This window comes from Lycorma delicatula, chromosome 1 (genome assembly GCF_047948215.1).
Source record: "Lycorma delicatula isolate Av1 chromosome 1, ASM4794821v1, whole genome shotgun sequence".
NCBI lineage: Eukaryota > Metazoa > Arthropoda > Insecta > Hemiptera > Fulgoridae > Lycorma > Lycorma delicatula.
In genome coordinates this window covers 325,284,894-325,305,050 of record NC_134455.1, presented here as the reverse complement: position 1 = coordinate 325,305,050, position 20,157 = coordinate 325,284,894, and positions in this window count along the sequence as shown.

Genomic DNA, 20,157 nt, shown 5'->3' with positions numbered 1-20,157 from the left:
ACTTGGACAATCGGAGTATCTGAGAAGAAAAGATTAGAAGCTTTTGAAATGTGGTGCTATAGAAGAATGTTAAAAATCAGATGGGTGGATAAAGTGACAGATGAAGAGGTATTGCGGCAAATAGATGAAGAAAGAAGCATTTGGTAAAATATAGTTAAAAGAAGAGATAGACTTATAGGCCACATACTAAGGCATCCTGGAATAGTCACTTTAATATTGGAAGGACAGGTAGAAGGAAAAAATTGTGTAGGCAGGCCATGTTTGGAATATGTAAAACAAATTGTTGGGGATGTAGGATGTAGGGGGTATACTGAAATGAAACGACTAGCACTAGATAGGAAATCTTGGAGAGCTGCATCAAACCAGTCAAATGACTGAAGACAAAAAAAAACCATCAAAAAATAAATAAATAAGAAAACTGCTTAAATAAGTTAAAGCCTGCTTACCTCAATTAAAGAAAAAAAAAGTTGAATTATTAAAAATGTATTTACCAGAAAAACTTTAAAAAATTATTATATTTACAGGTTGAGGACCTCCTCTTGTTTAATAATATTGAATTATTTGAACCACTCCTTTTCAACATGTGTATTTCTTTTCAGATAAAATAATTTAAAAAAAAGTAATTTCTTGTCCTGAAATGGCATCTAGCTTCTATCTTCTCAAATATAAAAATAATGAAACATTGTGAAAAATCTTTTTTTTCTTAAAAATGTGTTCTAACATTAAAAAAATTATAAAGCAATTGTTTTCAAGAGGTTGATTTCCTTAATACTCAAGGGCCTCTAGCTTTTCTTAATTATGCTAATCAATTGTTTTTTCAGAATTTATTTTACCTTACACAAAAAAATGAAAAACAATGCTATATAAAAGATACAGTCTCCCATGCCATCAGTAATTTAAAGATGAAATATTTAATTAGTTTTTGAAAGTTTCCTGTTTTTTGGTGCCAGTAAATCTTCATGATTGTACATTTTATCTGCTGCTCAACCATAAATTTAAGTTACCTTCATTAAAAAAGGTGACTAGGATTTGAATCTAGAATCTTCTGAATGAATGGTAGAACTAAGATTCCACCACGAAGGTCAGCAGCATTTTCAAATGATATCTCCTGTATGTAATAAATGTTTTAAAACTGTATTTTTTTTGTTTTTTTGGTAATAAAATTTACTACTATTAGTAGGTGACGAGCTACATACTACATGACCACCAACTAGATGTTAATTAAGAAAAAAATTACTAAATTTCAAGAAATGCAACATAAAGACTGGAAACCCAAATATTTTTTCCAAATTTAGGAATATCAGTCCTTACAATAATTGTGAAACTAGGATTTTGAAAGGTACTATTATGTAATGACTTAAATGTTCATTTCCTAAGGTCTGTTTTTTGTTATAGTCGACTTGATCAGTTGCTTAATATTATAAGAGAAATGTTAAGGGTTGATGGTTTCATTAATTATATGAAAGCCTGTAAGGAAAGAAGCCTGTAGGATAGTTCATTGTGTAGCAAAAGGACAGAGATTTACTGTAAGTCAACCTAGAAAGTGAATGTTTTGATACAATTGAAATGAAGTAAAAAATTACAAGTAAAAGTATTATATGCCTGTTCTTGATTTAGCCGATTATGAAATTTTTTTTCTTGGTCCTTTATTCACAATGTAACAACAAGCACATTGTATAGTTATACCAGCTAATTGTCTGAAAGTATTAATCTTTTCTACATTTTCTAACAGTTATTCTGTTTTGAGTTGAATTTATTCAGTATTATCAGTAGTATGTGTAGTCCATTACTGCTAATCTACTTTTTCTTTCTAATAATGGATAAAATAATACTTCTAAATAATACAGATATAAAAGCTAGAAAAGTATGGCATGATTTTCCTAGCTATTAATAATAAAGTTAAAAGAGTTAGAGCCAAAAAAAAACAGAATATTTATTTTATATAGGTGGGAATAAACTTTAAGAAAAAAATTTCTTAAAATATTCATATATAAGTTGAAAATAGCAAATTTGTTTTAATAAAGTTTAATCTAAAATGTGTCAAGAAAATCATAATTGGTTATTTTGTGATATCCTCCATTCTCTTAATGAATTTTGAAAAAAAATAGTATGATCAATGTCCCATGTAAAGAAATATATGAGCCAAATTTGAAGAAAATTGGTTCAGTCAATCTTGAGATATAAAGCCAAAAACTCATATACATACACACATACAAACATATGCTTTTTTTTTAGTTTTCGAATATTTTGGTGTAATGTACGTATCTTTTCGTGTAATGTATGCGATTTTTCACATATATGTCACGATTGTTGCCTATATTCGTGTAATGCCACGATTTTTCGCATGCTATCGTGTAGTTACGATTTTTTTTTGCATATTTTCGCGTAATGCTACGATTTTTCACATATTTGTAAAATGTCACCGATTTTTTGCATGTTTGCTTGTAATGCCACGATTTTTCGAATATTTGCGTGTAATAGCTCGATTTTATGCACATTTGAGGGTAATGCCTCGATTTTTCACATATTTGTAAAATGTCACCGATTTTTTGCATGTTTGCTTGTAATGCCACGATTTTTCGAATATTTGCGTGTAATAGCTCGATTTTATGCACATTTGAGGGTAATGCCTCGATTTTTCACATATTTGCGTGTAATGCCAAAATAATTTCATATTTTCATGTAATATCGCGATTTTTCGCATAAACGTTTAATTCTACAATTTTTTTTCGTATAATTGAATGTATAATTGTAATGCCACGTTTTTTACAAATCTGACATTACACGTAACGCCATGAGTTTTCCCATATATGGGTGAAATGCATAGATCTTTTACATATTTTAGCGTAATGCCACGAGTTTTTGAGTATCTGCGTGTAATCCCATGATATTTCGCATATTTGCGGATAATGTCACTATTTTTCCAATTTCGAGTGTAATGTCATAATTTTTCCCATATTTGCGTGCAGCGCTATGTTTTTTCGTATATTTCAAGTAATGCTACGATTTTTCGCATATTTGCGTGAAATGCCACCATTCTTTGCAGATTAGGAGACGTTTGGTCCACACGGTAAAGTCCACTTACGCTGAGATCCACAAAAAGTCCAATGTCCACTGTTTTGTTTGTCTATTTTATTTAATACCCACTGGTATTTTTGTCCACTTTCTTTTACTCCACACAAATTTATTACACTAAGATTTAGGGCTGTTTTCAGTCCACTGTGATTATAATATCAAGGCAGATATTGTTACGATTATTGAAAATTAAAACATTGCTTACCCACGTTGTTAGGCGATATCATTTTGGAAAAAATTTGGAAAATTATGCAGATTTGCTTTAGGCGATGTCATCTTGAAATAATTCATCGAAAATTTTGGCAGAGGTGATTTATTCTAAAAAAAATAAACCAATGTTAGATTTCAATAATTACACATATCATTTACATTCATTTAGTAACGACGGTATTGGAGATTTGGAGATGTGAACGACGAAGCTCCTGCAATGCTAGATGTATTACTTGGAGTGACCTTGAAGATATACAAGTACAAAAGGATAGTTGAGTTGGAGTCTTTGATGTAAGTGGTGGTTTTATTCTACGCTTTCTGGTTTTCTATCGTTTTTTTAGGTTTTATGATTTTTTTATTACGGATCATTAGGACTGTTTATTGTCGGTTGGAATGTTCTGGAAGTGTTTTACCTTTTTTTTTCGTGTTTTGGACGCTGGAATAACTTTTTATTAAAGTTTTTTATACATCATGTACAGATTTAAAAAGCGTAATCCGTGTTCATCAAGTAAAAAAACTGAAAACAACATTTGTCTTGCCGCAGTTTGAGGGTCCGCACACAATACATCTTATACTGTTTGGTTACCAAACACTATAAGAACACTACAAGAACACACTAAAAGAACTGCGCCTATTTCGTTTGGGTGATATACCATACCCTAATATTGCATTTCCAATGGAAAGTTTAGGTTTCCGTTGTACCTCTTTCATCATACATCTTTATACGAAATTTTAAAAAATGAAAATCAATAACATATCTATAAAGAAAAAAAATAAAAAGAAAAACTACCTGAACAACTACTAGCGACAACAAGTTGATAAACTTAAATCAAATCTACTATTATCTATTCTATAGGTAATCTATCCATGAATTGAAATTTTTATCGAAACCTAACCATTTTACGTAGGCTTTGTCGCCTTTTCGTTTAATTATTTTCTCAATTTGATATACGTCCTTGTGCTTAGTTTTTTGCAATTAATGCTGATAAAAACGACCTTTTAGAATTTCATTCCTACTATTGATTAATTCATATGTAATCTCGATCCGTGGTGTGGATCGAGATTCTGAGTGGTGTGTATTTTGAATATCTCATCCGTCCAATTAGGAAAATAACCCTTATCGAATATGTTTTTATGTTTGCTTATGCGACGTGATCGCCGACTTGAAATTTAATTTTTCCAACACCTTTTTTTCCTATCGTATTTTTTATTTAAATTTTCCAGCACTTGCTGTTCATTTTTTTATTTACGTCTTTTGGTTTAAATTTTGTAGCTGTATGCACTGTATCGTTGTACTCGTCAACGAGGGCTTGCAACATATCAATCCATTTATGGTGCCGTTTCTGTAAATTTTACCCACATTTTCGTTTTCAACGTTCTGTTCAATCGTTAAGCTATGGCGGCTAAACGTGAAAAAATGATTTATGTTGTATTGTTTCAACAGGGCTTTCACTTGTGGATTATAAAATTCCTTTCTGTGGTCTGTTTGAAAATGTTTCATCTTGCACTTTTTGAATATCCGTTGCAAAGCAGACGCCACTTCTATGTCTGTTTTTTCCTCAATGGTATAGCATACGCTAATTTAGTAAAACATTAATTTTCAAACTGAAATCAAGAAATTGACCACCAATTCAAGCATCTCCAAAGATAGTAAATTGTATTCGTTATATCCATTCCTAGACAGCACGAACTGCTTAAGAGTAGGAGGAAGATTGCAACTATCTCAATTGAATTTTGATAGCAAGCATCCGATTATTCTTCCACACAAATCCAATCTAACTAAATTAATAGTCATAAACGAGCATTTGAGAGTGTTACATGCAAGACCTCAATTGGTTCATTCTCAATTACGTGAGAGGTACTGGATAATAAATAGTAAAAATGTCATCAGATCAATTTTGCACAAGGGCCTATTATGCTTCCGGTTTAAGGCAAAACAGTCACAACAATTAATGGGTTAATTGCCGAGTCATCGCACTCAGGTAACATACAAACCATTTACGGTATAGAGTACGCCGGACCTCTGACAATTCGGCATGGTGGGCGGAATTCAAAGATAAAAACAAAATGTTATGTCGCTCTATTTATTTGTCTTTCTACAAAGGCGATACATTTGGAATTAGTCAGCGATTTATCAACTCATGCGTTCTTAGCAGCACTGAGAGAAGATTTACTTCAAGAAGAGGTCTATGTTCAAACATTTATAGCGATAATGGAACGAACTTCGTGGGCGCAAATAATTTGCTTCGCTCGATGTACTCATTTTTAAATACTAGCCACGTGAGACAAAAAATAGTAAACTCTGCATCTGAAATTGGCATCCAGCGGCACTTTATACCTCCCAATTCCCCTCACTTTGGAGGCCTTTGGGAGGCAGCTGTAAGTCAGTAAAATTTCACCTCCGACGTGTGGTAGGAAATGTAGCCTTTACGTTTGAAGAGCTCAATACTATTCTGACTCAGATTGAAGCTTGTCTTAATTCTCGACTTTTATGTGCCTTATCTTGCAACACATCCGACCCAAACCTTTGACACCTGGACATTTCCTTATAGGCGGCCCACTTACTTCCTTGCCAGATCATAACCTAACTGACATCCCTATAAACAGGCTTAACAGGTGACAGTTAGTTCAGCGATGTGTTCAACATGTTTAGCATCGATGGTCCGCTGATTACTTATCTCAGCTTCAGCAACGCTCTAAATGGAAATCCGAATTAAATCTGGTGCTAATAAAAGAAGACAACATTACTCCTCTTCAATGGAAGCTGGGAATAATTGAGAACGTTTATCCCGGTCCAGACAATCTAGTTCGTGTGGTAACAGTTCGAAAAATTATGTCCGTTACCCACCAGTGACTAATATTATGTTAAACAGTAACTTTATTTAAGTGAGAAATCATATCGATTTCTGGTGGGCGGTATGTTGCGTCGCTTGCATAAGATCGAACTATTCAAGTAGCACCACTCAGTAGCGTTACTGTCTCGTACACCATGTGATACAAAATATTAGTTTTACTTCTTTTTTACATATGTTGAAATATTAGTTTTACTTCTTTTTTTTTACATAATGTTTTTCTTCCTAATTTTGTTCATTCATTGTTAGTACACTAAGAGAGCAATTACACAACATGGCCAAGTCGCCAACTATTATGTATCAATATTCTTTTGTTAAAAGTGTTAGTATCATTTCTTGTTAATAAAGTTATGTTCAATTCAGTGTTTATTCTACAGTCCATTAATCAAATTAAATTTCAATTATCAATACAATACATATCAAAAGTATTTATAACCCTTATTATGTCTGGAATGTGGTATATCTGCTTGGACAAGATCGTTTAGGCCATTTAGTTCAGTTTTTCTAGTTTGATAATAGCGTCTGGCCGACTTGTATAATTCTTTGATAATCGGCTTTAATTTACATCTCCGTTCTAGTAGAAGAAAAAAGTAACGTAAATAATAATGTATTCCCATCGGCCCTACATTAACCCGACTCGCCTGATTTTTCTCGAATATGTGTTTGTTTTCCATTTCGGGTTTGTTCACACAAACACGAGCATGTCTAACGACTCTTTTGATGTTGCAGCGATTTGCAACTTACTAAAGTATTTATCATATAATATATCTAACTTTTGTTTAAAATCATCAATATCCATTTCTACATTAAATTGATTATTTCTCCTTTTAAATTTAAGATCCTTATGTCGTATACTATTCGGATCTTTTATTTTTTAATAAACAATTTTATTATAGGGATATCTTTCTTTTAGTTATATAATCTATATTTTAAATATCTACATTGAACGCAAATAGCATAATATTTATACGTATCATTAACTTCATGTTTATTTAAAATTACAAGGCAATTTAACTTACAAAGCAATTATCACTTTCATCAGGTGGAAAAAGTGTAGACAAATATGGTGTAGCCATGATTTTAAATTTTTTTACATTACCGTCTAAGGTCACTATTACATTACATTAAAAATAATTAAATTATATAACTTTCTTAAAATTTAAATAAACGAAAAAAACAAGATATTTATAAATTCATTTTTACTCTAATATTCTAAAGAAAAGTGCATAGAAACAAACTAAAAATTAATGAAAAATAGGAAAAAACCCAAAACAAAAATATAAGTTTGAAACAATAGGCATTTTTATACAAAACTATACACGAATAAACAATAATAATAATAATAATAATAAAGACTGTCTTCAATTTGTTGTAAGTATTCTTAACGCAGTTATTTGATTAAAATATGTAACAATAAAAATCAATTGATTAATATCTATTAAAAGCTTGTAATAAAATTAGATATTTTTTAAGAAAAAGAAAAATCTTTATCATTACCGTTATCACTATCACTGAACTGCTTAAAATTTACAAGATTATTTTTTTTAAATTGCTTCGATTATTTAACTGGTGCAGCAACTTAACTAGCCCATCATTTTAACTAAGCAGCAATTGACTGATATATTTTTATAATATGATTTTTAAAAATTAATAAACAAAATAAATATCCACGTTTGATTTCCCTGTAAATCTTCATACAGATATTTATTTGAATTTATCATTACATTAATATTTTTCACGTTACAAGAATCAAATTCTGACGCGTCCTTCACAGCGTAATCTCTTTCCTATCAATCTGAAAACCTACAATAACATAGGTTTATCTATTTGCGACAAAGTTGTCACGTTCCATAAAAATATATTCGTATACGCACCTCTTTATTTAGATCTTTCATTTCAACCAGTTCAAATTCATATTCACTATTTTTTTTTATGGGAAAATTGGATACACATGCTTATATAATCAAATGATTAGCCAACATGGTGCTTTTATACATATATATTTATAGGTACCAAATTAAATAAATCTATATGTCTTAATGTAGCCAGCCTAGTTTTCTTTTACTAGATTCTGTCACATGACTTTCCCCCAACTGTTCTTTCTAAAATACCGATCGATTTTACTGGGAGTTAATAACCCTGGAACCCTACACTTATTTTCTAAGAACACTAAACCTACATTGGGGTACTGGGTGCCTCAACAATAAAAAGACTGATATACATATTAGAAACCAATATTTATTGAAATAAAAATAACTAGTATTTTATACACCACAATAAATTCCACTCTGCAGTTCTGGAGTTTGTTTAGATATATTGTCCTTGTAGATTATGACAAGCATTGTTCAGCATCTCACTCCTGCTAGCATTGCATCATGCAGCATTGTCTTCCTGCTACAAGAGTACTGAGCAGACATTTGGTCCAATAAATCAACTCTACTTTTAGTTTGATTATAGGAGTGGAATTCTTTTGCATGGAATAACCCTGGTGCATGTGTGGTAGGAGGATTATATTTTTATTTTTAATTTGGTGCAAAATATTTTCTCTGCTGGTTTGGATTATAACATTTCTGCTGGAATTTGAGGTTTGTTTTTTCACAATGTTTTTGTTGGAAAGCGGCAATAGAGCTGAACTACTGGAATTTTCTACTACTGGAATTACTGCCACAGATCGGTTTTGATAATTTACTATATTTATGTTTTGTACCTCTAATTTTGAGAAGTATGGTTTTTCTTATTCAAGTTCTTGAGTACAAATGGCGCCTCTTGAAGCCTCTTTATTTATTTTTTTAAGTAGGTAAATGGTAAAAACATAATTAAAGAAATAATTTTATTATGAAAATTATTTATTGCAATAAAATTAAATTGTACAACCTTAAGCTTTTTTTTAAAACAATAAAAATTTTAAACGTAAATATACACAATCAAACATTCTATTGACAAAAAAGGCAGGCTTACAACCTGAAGTACAATCTTGGTTACTTGTAGATATCAAATAATTTTTTATTACTCTTAATTTGCTAAAACTTATTTCGGCCGTGGCTATTGTAGCTGGCATTGTCAGAAATATAGCTTTGTAGAACAAAGTAAATTGTAGCTCATAACAACATTTGAATATCCACAAGATAGCGCTTGGATCTTTATTTTCAAATAAATATTTTATTTGATAATTAAAACATTTCAGTTCATTTACGAATTTATTTTTTTCTATTTCTGGGTATGCTGCCGACAATAGATTTCATTTTTCTTCTATTGATGATGAAATTAAGCCTTTCCTGGTTAAAAATAGAACGCTTCTGCAATCTGTTGAATGTAGTGAAAGCATTCTTCCAATTGTATTATTGCAGCATGTATGACATTTTAATAAAATCTAAACTCGGCGATTCATCATCGTCAAGTTCACCTGTCATTTTCATTCTTTTATATTTTCTTTTATCTGGTTTTGGTATTGATGCTTAATTTATCACAAAGATCAACACAACCTTTTTGAAAATTTGATCTACATTGTTCTTTCAAAAGCCATTAAAATTATCAATAAGACTATGTATTACTTATAAATTGTACATCTGCTTGTACAGTGATTTGGCAAGCGAATTCGAGTCGGTTAAATTATCATCTTTCATATTTCTCAAGACTGAAACAATATCAAATTGATCAAACATTGCCTTGACTGCATTTGCTAGAACACTCTCATATCGGAATGCATTTTGAGGTTTTAATAATACATAATAACTTTTATCATTTACTACTAGAAGAAAAGAAGTGTGAACAGCATGTTATATATCTCGCGTGCGAGTTATTTTTTATTATAGCTTGTACACCTTTATATTTGCCAGACATATTTCTTCCGTTGTCATAGCTCTGGCCACGAATATGTTTGATTAATAACCCACCTTCCATCAGTTATTTTAATTTCAGTTACAATTCCTTCTCCAGTTTTCTTTGTTCTGTTATAAAGTCTGTGAATATATATTTCCCATTTAAAATATCCCATATAAAATAATAAGTAAGAGTCCTTATTTATAATTTTTTAATTCTTCTTTCAGTAGTAATAAATCGACTGGATTTTTGGTGTGCATAAGGTTCACGTGAAATGTAGATTTATGTGAAGATTATGCACACCAAAAAAAAACAACAGATTTCTAGATTTTTTAAATTTGACGAAAGATGGTTAAGAAATGTAAAAAAATTTGCATCTGCCTCCAGTTACTTGTCTAAAAAACATAAAATTAAAAAATCTTTTAAAAAGAAAAACGAAGTACGGTCACCTACCGTTTTTTGTCGAGTAACACTAAGAACTGGGAAAAGTAATTTTTAAGCAGCGAATTTTGTACCTGGTTACCCGTCCTTCATATGGGTACTAGCCTAACTACTGCTTTTAAGGCCGACTATTTTGAAACCCATATACTTAAGATCACTCACTATTTTGGGTTCTGTACGGAACAAACTGTTCCTCAGAAAAAATTGCATTACACTGATAGTTATAATACTTCAGCATTAATTAGATAATCATTTTTCACAGACTTATGATAAAATTTTAAATGAAAACAAATATATTTATAAAAGTTGAAAAATAAAAATATTACAGCAAAACATTATTGACAATTATTTATTAGCATTTGAATATTCAAAACTTGATATTAAAGTTAAATAAACGAATTAAATGAAAAAAAAAATGATTTTCGATTTGATAGAATCTTCTTTTTTATCTGTATGCCTATAATATTTTTGTATATTCACATTTTATTTAATAAAATGCGTTGAGGGGTCCATACATAATAAATTAATCATTTTCTTATACCTATGTGCCATGTAACAGTTTTATATATATATATATATATATATAACAAATGTTAAAATACCATCGAAACTTACTGGAAGGTTCGATTTTATTTATGTTTCATTAAACTAAATACTATTTTTTTAATTGAATTTTTAATAAAAAATTGATTATAATGCGATATAGCTACTCATTTTTAAGCCTATGAAAACAATAAATAAGATGGAATTGATAAAACGTTGAAAAATGTTCGTACAATGGTATCATTGTTTAACTTTTCATTTAAATCTTTCCTTGTGTAACATTATCTTGAAAAGTAGTACACCAGTATTATTAATTTTTCCAAAATCACTTTTTAGTTTTTCAGGTACTGATGATATTGTAAATGTGTGATAAGCATAAATAAGTCGAGATTGATTTGACTTGAAATTTATTTTAAAGTTGGTTTTCTTTATATTTAATTTTTTTTTTGCAAAGTAGCTTCAGGACCATTCACTACCAACGGTTATTATTATTTTATATTTCAGCATACGGCTTCTTAGAGCTATTAATGTTTTAGAAATTTTCCATTATTTTTATATACATACATGTAACATTATTACCAGAAAAAACTGAAAAAAGGATTTTGATAAAATTAGGGCATCAGTGTGATCTTGTCACGTTTAAAGTTTTACCTACATATGAGGTAAAAACATTTCTTTTAACAACTGAAATTTAAAGATATATACAATATTAAAGAATCAGTAAGTCTAGATATATCGTACATTGGAAATACGTGGTAACGGACTTTCAATTTTGAGATTCCTCGAAGGCTGAGTATGGTGACCAACTCTTCGCTGGATAGTTTCGCCTCTGAACTACAGCGTTTTCCTCTTCTGTACTGCACATCATAGCACAGTTCGGATGAGCCACTTTCTCCACACAACGAGTCCCTATCGATACCCAATCCAACACCATCCACCCAGCGGCCCTCTTGGCGCCCGTCGGATGTGGAGTATCCCTCATCCCGAAGATCTTCCACCCCGTTCTGCGGAGTCCCCTGCACATAATGGCACACTTTGGATGAGCCACTTCCCTCACCCAACGCGTCCCTACCGATAACTCATCCAACGCCTTCCACCCAGCGGCCCTCCTGGCGCCCGACGGATGTGCAGTATCCCTCATCCCGACGACCTTCCGTTCTGCGGAGTTCCCCTGCACATAATGGCACACTTTGGATAAGCCACTTCCCCCACCCAACGTGCCCCGACCGGTATCTTAGTTTTTAAGAATAATGTCTGTTTTCTGAAGAGGGTGGTTCATGATGAGTGGCCAAGTGAATGGGATGCTACAATAAACTTCTGTGACAATAAACTTCATCCAATTAGGTATACTGTCACCGTGGAGCTACTCACGCATAAATAACTATAGAGAGAAAGTTTTTATTTTCTGTTTGCAAATAGGGCACACTAGGCTCACTCATGGATACTAATGAAACTAACAGATACATACATTTGTCCTTGCTGCAACTGCCAACTAACAGTACACCACAACCTTCCTGCTCCTGCAGCCCATAATGAACAAGAAGCTAGGGAAGAAAGTAGAGTATTTCAAAATGCATAGCGACAGAATCATTGTAATCATGATAAAATCAAAACCTAAGCCGACTATGATTGTTGCCTACAAGTGCTCATGATGATAATGAGGAAGTGTGTATACAAAGAAATTGACAAAGCAATTAAATAAATAAAAGGGGATGAAAATTTAATAATAGTTGGAGATTGGAATGCAAGCATTGGAAAAGGCAAGGAAGGAAATATTATGGGTGAATATGGGCTGGGCAAAAGAAATGAAATAGGGGACTGACTTACAGAGTTTTGCACGAAGTATAATTTAGTAATTGCCAACACCCAGTTTAAAAATCATAATAGAAGAATATACACATGGAACAAGCCAGGTGATACTGCAAGGTATCAGATAGATTATATCATGGTTAAGCAAAAATTTAGAAATCAACTCATCGACTGCAAAATTTACCCTGGAGCAGACATTTATAGCGATCATAATTTAGTGATAATAAAATGTAGATTGATTTAAAATCCTGAAGACAAGGTGTCAGATGAATCGGTGGAATTTAGAGAAGCTTGAGGAAGAGGAGGTAAAGAAGATTTTTGAGCAGGACATCGCAAGAGGTCTGAGTAAAAAGCTAAGAATGGGAGAATGTTAAAAAGAAATTCTTAAATCAGCAAAAGTGAACTTAGGTGGAACAAAGAGAACTGGTAGAAAACCTTGGATGTCAGAGAATATATTGCAGCTGATGGATAACGTAGAAAATATAAGAATGCTAGTGATGAAGAAAGTAAAAGTATTGACAATTAAGAAATACTTTAAACAGGAAGTGCAAACTAGTGAAAGAAGAATGGATGAAAGAAAACTGTTCAGAAGTGGAAAGAGAAATGAAAATCGGTAAAATAGACAAAGCAAACAGGAAAGTTAAGGAAAATTTTATGTTACATAAACTAAAATCTAATAATGTGTTAAACAAAGTTGGTACATCGATTTATAATACAAAAGGAAAGGTCGGTAGGTGGGTGGAATATATTGAAGTGTTATACAGAGGAAATGAATTAGAAACTGGTGTTATACAGGAAGAAGAAGAAGTCAAAGAGGATGAAAAGGGAGACAGGTTAAATACTTAGATCTGAATTTAATAGAGAGCATTAAAGGATTTGACTGAGAGAAAGGCTCCTGGGATAGACGGGACACCTGCAGAATTACTGCACAGTGCAGGTGAGGAAGCGATAGATAGATTATACAAACTGGTGTATAATATTTATGAAAAAGGGGAAGTTCCGTCAAACTTCGAAAAGAGTGTCTTAGTCATGATACCAGAGCAAGAAGGAGCAGATAAATGTGAAGAAAAAGGAAAAATTAGCTTAACAAATCGTACATCAAAAATCTTAACTGGAATTCTGTGCAGAAGAATTGAGAGGAGAGTGGAAGAAGTATTAGGAGAAGACCAATTTGGTTTCAGGAAAAGTATAGGGCTAAGGGAAGCAATTTTAGCGCTCAGATTAATAGTAGAAGGAAGATTAAAGAAAAACAAATCAACATACTTGGCATTTACAGACCTAGAAAACTCATTCGTTAACGTAGACTGGAATAAAATGTTCAGCATTTTAAAAATATTGGAGTTCAAATATAGAAATAGAAGAACAATTGCTAACATTTACAGGAACCAAACAGCAACAGTAATAACTGAAGAACATAAGAAAGAATCCCTAATAAAAAAGGGAGTCTGACAAGGATGTTCCCTATCCCCGTTACTTTTTAATCTTTTTAAATAGAAGTTAATGATGTTAAAGATCAATTTAGATCCAAAGTAACAGTGCAAGGTGAAAAGATAAAAAGATGCAATGATTACTGATGATATAGTAATAGTAGTAGTGTAGTAAGTAGTATAATAGTAGTAGTATAGTAACTGATAGTAAAAAATATTTAGAAGAAACAATGAATGGCATTTATGAAGTCCTACGCAAGAACTACGGCATGAAAGTAAACAAGAACAAAATGAAAGTAATGAAATGTAGTAGAAATAACGAAGATGGACCATTGAATGTAAAAACAGGAAGAGAAAAGATTATGTCGGTAGAAGAATTTTGTTATTTGGGAATTACTAAAGAATTACTAAAGATGGGCAAAGCAGGAGCGATATAAAATGCAGAATAGCACAGGCAAAATGAGCTTTCAGTCAAAAATATAATTTGTTTACATCAAAAATTAATTTAAACGTCTGGAAAAGATTTTTGAAAGTATATTTTTGGAGCGTAGCTTTATATAGAAGGGAAACTTGGACTGTCAGAGTACCTGAGAAGAAAAGATAAGAATCTTTTGAAATGTGGTGCTATAGGAGAATATTAAAAATCAGATGGGTAGACAAATAAGTGACAAATGTCTAAGTGTCTAAGTGACTAAGTGACAAATGAAGAGTTGCAGCAAATTGATGAAGAAAGAAGTATTTGGAAAATATAGTTAATCAAGGCATCCTGGAATAGTCGCTTTAATATTGGAGGGACAGGTAGTAGGAAAAAATTGTGCAAGCAGGCAACGTTTGGAACATATAAAACAAATTGTTAGGGATGCAGGATGTAGGGGGTATACCGAAATGAAACAACTAACACTAGATAGGGAATCTAGGAGAGCTGCAACAAACCAGTCAAATCACTGAAGATAAAAAAACTTTTTAATGTTATATTTACTGTGGTTTTATTTCGCTTTTAACATACGTCATGGGCTCTTTTCATCTATGCTGTGGTTTTATATTACTTCTATTTAGTTTTTAATTATTTCTTTTAAATATTTATATAGTTGCAATATACATGTCATATTCAGGCGGTTTTAGTTTAGTTTTAGTTTTTGTGTTGTTATATTTTTGTTCCAGGCGCTGATAACGTGGAAAATTTTTTGCCCCCAAAAAAATCACAACAAAAACGCTTTACTGTGTTGCACATTAGTCTGAATCGTGGAAGAAGGCCCCACAATCACAGTATTTGAATCAGAGGGTGGTTGTACTTCCTTGTCCACATCCTCAACGCTGTTGCTGGTATTTTTTTATGTTTTTGATTCACTGCAAAAAAATTAATTTAAAATACAAAATGTTGATGTGGACGCGGATGTGGCATCTTGCTGCATTGGTTTGACAAGCAAGATTCTAACTGATATTTTTCTCAAAATTGAGTTTTATATGGTACATGACTATACTAGTTGAGCTTAATTGAAAAATATGACTCTTATCATTATAACTTTTAAAACTTATAGAAGAATCATCAATAGAAAATTTATCAGACATATTGATATTCTTTAAAAACTATTTCTTTGGGCTCAGGGGCCCCAAAATGAATATTTCCATATAACTATATCATAATCATAAATTTGTCACGATGAAGTTGTTAAATGTTTCCCTTTTGTTTACTGATGAATTTAAGATAAACCTGAAATGAACTGATTTTATTGATATAAAAGCCGAACAGTAGCTAAAAGCAATATAGGTAATCAGGCCTCGATTTGAATTATTTTTAAGTATTAATCAAAAGTATTGAATATTTAAAATAAAAATTATAAACTTAAACATGAAACTCTATGTAATGCTGAAAAATCCAAAAGAATCCCTAGTGGCATAATATTTGGAAGTATAGAAAGATAACCAAAAATTAAGAATAACAAATTTTAAGTTACTTGCATTTAAAGCAAGAGATGCACTTATGTAAATTTACATTAGATACATCGCAAGTTAAATAAAAGCATGTAATAAACATCACACTAGGCTTCTTACAAAAAAATGTTCTAATACCCTTCATTATAATAAAGTAGATGCCAGGTGGCTGGCACAAGACCATTAGACTAGCCCACTGGCTGGTTTAGTGGTTAACTCATCACAAATCAGCTGATTTTGAAGTCAAGAGTTCTAAGGTTCAAATCCCAGTAAAAGCAGTTAATTTTATACGGATTTGAATACTAGATCGTAGATCGTGGATAGGGTTGTTCTTTCGTGGTTGGATTTAAATTAACGACACATCTCAGGAACGGTCGTCCTAAGATTCTACAAGACTCTTCATTTATATTCTTCATTCAGAGACTCTTCATTTATATTCATACAAATCATCCTCATTCATCCTCTGAAGTAATACCTTATGGTGATTCCAAAGGCTAAACAAAAAAAAAGGAGGTGGCTGGCACAAAAAAAAGATTCACAGTCGTAAAAAATTGCATGCACAACTTACACAGTTGTGTGAAAGTAACAACTGCACTGACGGTAACCAAAAATTTGTGGGTTTTTATATACTTTGTGAACAGCTTCTGGAATATTCCTGTCATGACAGGAAATGAGACAAGAGTGTTGAGACCATTCTAAAAGCTCTTCTTGCCGTATGTAAAATGGCACCGACGTGTAATAGTTTTTCCTAATTCTTCTCACAGATCTTGCAAATGTCTCTATTTTGTAATTAGTTGTTTCACAATGTTTAATTTAACATTTTTCAATATTACTATTTTTTTTTCTATCTTGGAAGGAGGTAGCTTCCCCTCCAGCCTCCTCCGTATATGTCCAAGATGTGTTTATCAAACAAGATTGGAAGTACGTCTTTCTTTAAAAATTTCTAAACTTAAAAGTGTACTTATTGAAATGAATTCTTGTTAACCTTAATTTTGTCACTGTTTAAAAAAGAATTCATTCATAACAGTAGAAAATTATGTACAAGAAAACTGAAACATTTTAACATTCTAAATAATTGCTTTCTATGTCAGCTGATACTCTCATAATTAAGATATTAAATTTGCTGATAAAGCTCATCATGGTATAATGCAGAACCTTTCTTAATTAATTGATTACCTTTGAAATCCAGTTGTCAGTTATGATGTTTTCTTTAAATCTGACGTAGTGTACTTAAGAATTTTATATCATTTGTATAGTTTTTATTTTCTTTATAACAAATGAATTAATCATGCTCAAAAAATATTCGTTTTTTGAATCTAATTAAATATTTATTTTTAATATCTAAACTGAATGTTAAACTGGAGAATGCAGTTCTTATATATTTCATTGATTGGTATATTTGTTACTCTATTTTAATATTCATTATTATATAAGTATTGTAGTAAATATTTCTGATAAAAATTCAGTATTCTGCATTTCAGTTAATGTGAGATAAGATGGTTTTGAAAAATGTGTTCATAGGCTGCCTGAGTTAGGATAAATAAATTTTTTAGTGGAAGCTTACTGTTTAAGAAAACATCTCTGCCAGGTTTTCTCAATTTTTGGTCTAAGCATTGCTTTTAATTATTTCAGGATTAAAATTATTATTTCATTTCCCTAATGGTGCCCTTAGACTGTAATAAATTAAAATTTTTTTGCTACTTAGAAAATAAAATTTGAAATAAACCAGTCAGTAAAAGTTTCCCAATTATATGCAGATAATCTTAACATAATTGCATTATTGTTTATGTTTTTGTTTTTTATTTTGCAATGTTACTCTGATAAAGCTTTTATTGTAGCTTTCTTGATTCTAAGAAATGCTGAGCAGTTCCTTTAATTCTGTAGAACAGCATTCTGTTCATTCTTATTATGAATAACTCTATTCCTAGGTCTAACCTATCATCCAACAACTATTTATGATTTAGAAAAAATAATGTTGAACCTTTGTGAACATTTTCTTGTTTGAGCAAAATGTCTTGTCACTAACAGCAGATAAGTCTTTCATGGAGTATGCTCTATCTACCTGTACAAATAAACAAATTTAAACAATACAGGGTCATAAAAGAATAGGGGGGGGGATTTAAGAAATGAACTAAATAAAACATAAAAATGCTTTTATTCTGTCAAATTCTCCATCTCAAATAATTTTATCATATAATCAGTAAATTTCAATATGTGCACCCTCAGTCGCTTGGGAAATGTCCAGTCGATATTTAGTTTCTGTTCAAACACAATATAACATAGCTTCTATTATGGTTAAAATTACTTCTTTAATTCTTTCCTTTAAATGACAGGCCAGGTAACTTTTGTAAATAAATATTTTTTTAAATGCATCCCAACAAGAAAAATCACAAAGTGTTAGCTACAGACTTTGTGGAGCCCAGGGTAAAGGGTCTTCTTGGGCTATCCATATTCGCAAACTTTCCATTCAGTGAGTCTCTAATGAATGCATTAAAGTGTGGGATGCACCATCTTCTTGGAAATAAATTCTATGTACATTTTTGAATTTATTTAGTTGAGGAAAGCAATGGTCATTTAACACATTCAAGTTAAATATTTTCATTAACAGTCTTTTAAGGAAAGGAAAAAGACCCATTTACACGTTTATTAAACAATACCAAACATATGTCACGTTCTTTCTCTAAAATGACACATCAGTTTTCAGATATTCATAATCATGAATCTTGTCTATTAATGCATGATATTAAGGTGTAAAGTAGCATAAAAATTAATCTATTAAAACTCATTAATTTTCACTAATTTTATTTAAAATTTCAGTAGCAAACTGTAAACTTTTTTTGTGCCATCATTTTTATTTCTTGTAGTAGCTGAATTTTGTAGTCTAGTCATCATACAAGTGCAATCTTTTTAGTTGAAATATATGAACAGTAACTTTTGGATTAATAACTTGAGGCTTTGATGAGCAATGGATTTATTAGGACTTCTAATTGCAGATTGCCTACCTAATACTATGCTTTCTTCTGATATCAATGGGCTTTCAGGTAATTCTGTTTGAAAACATATTTCCTTTCTTTGAACCTATTGAATCAGTGTCATATAGTATTGTTTTCATGTGGTGGCTCTTCTTTTTGTATGTATGTCAAAAGTTGAACTAAAATTATTGACTTCAGTTCAGCTTATCAGAAAACATTTTGTACATTTTTCTTGAACAAAAACAAACATACATCGCAACAATACAGGGGGACTGATGCATGGATTAAAATGGCTATTACACACTTTTGGGGTGTGCTTTCAATGCTGCCAAGATAATTTCTCAAAATGTTCCCAATGTCTTGATCTGAGCTACTGAAATCCCACCATTCATTTATCATGACCATATTTTTATTCCTATTGAGCTTAATGAAATAAATTTTAACTTTAAAAATGCAATACATTTCACATTATCACACAAATCTAGAAAAAACTATAAAAATGAATAAGTTGAATGATATTAGTTTGGTTAATAGATATAATAGTAAATTTCATCTCTCAAAACCTGATTGTTCTTCATACCACAAATATCTTAGGGAGTAGCATACAAAAAATTTAAGGAAATGAAACGCTAACAATCAGTTATGTTTAATAAACCGACTACCATAGATTATCAAAAGAACTCTGGCTGCTACTCACTACTCTCTATTGACATTTTTTATTGGTTAATGATTACATCAGTCACTGCCAGTTAATATATAAATAAAAATATGATTAGTCCATCAGAAGTGGTTAAGTATTTAAAAAAATAAAATTATGAAGTTTTGGAAAAAGTAAAAAGTGTTACATTTTCTATACTGTTTCTTTATATTTTTTTTGTCAAACAAAGAAAGTCAAACCTGTTTCGACTTCAAGGCTTACTGATCTCAAAACATGATCTAAAAACATTAGATGAAAGCCACCATAAAGCGAAAAGAACCAAGGACAGTGAGGAACTTATAACCCTTAGAAGAGACCAAGCAAGACTACAGAAAGAAATAATACGTGCCAAGCGTTCTGCTTTTAGAAGTTTCTTATCC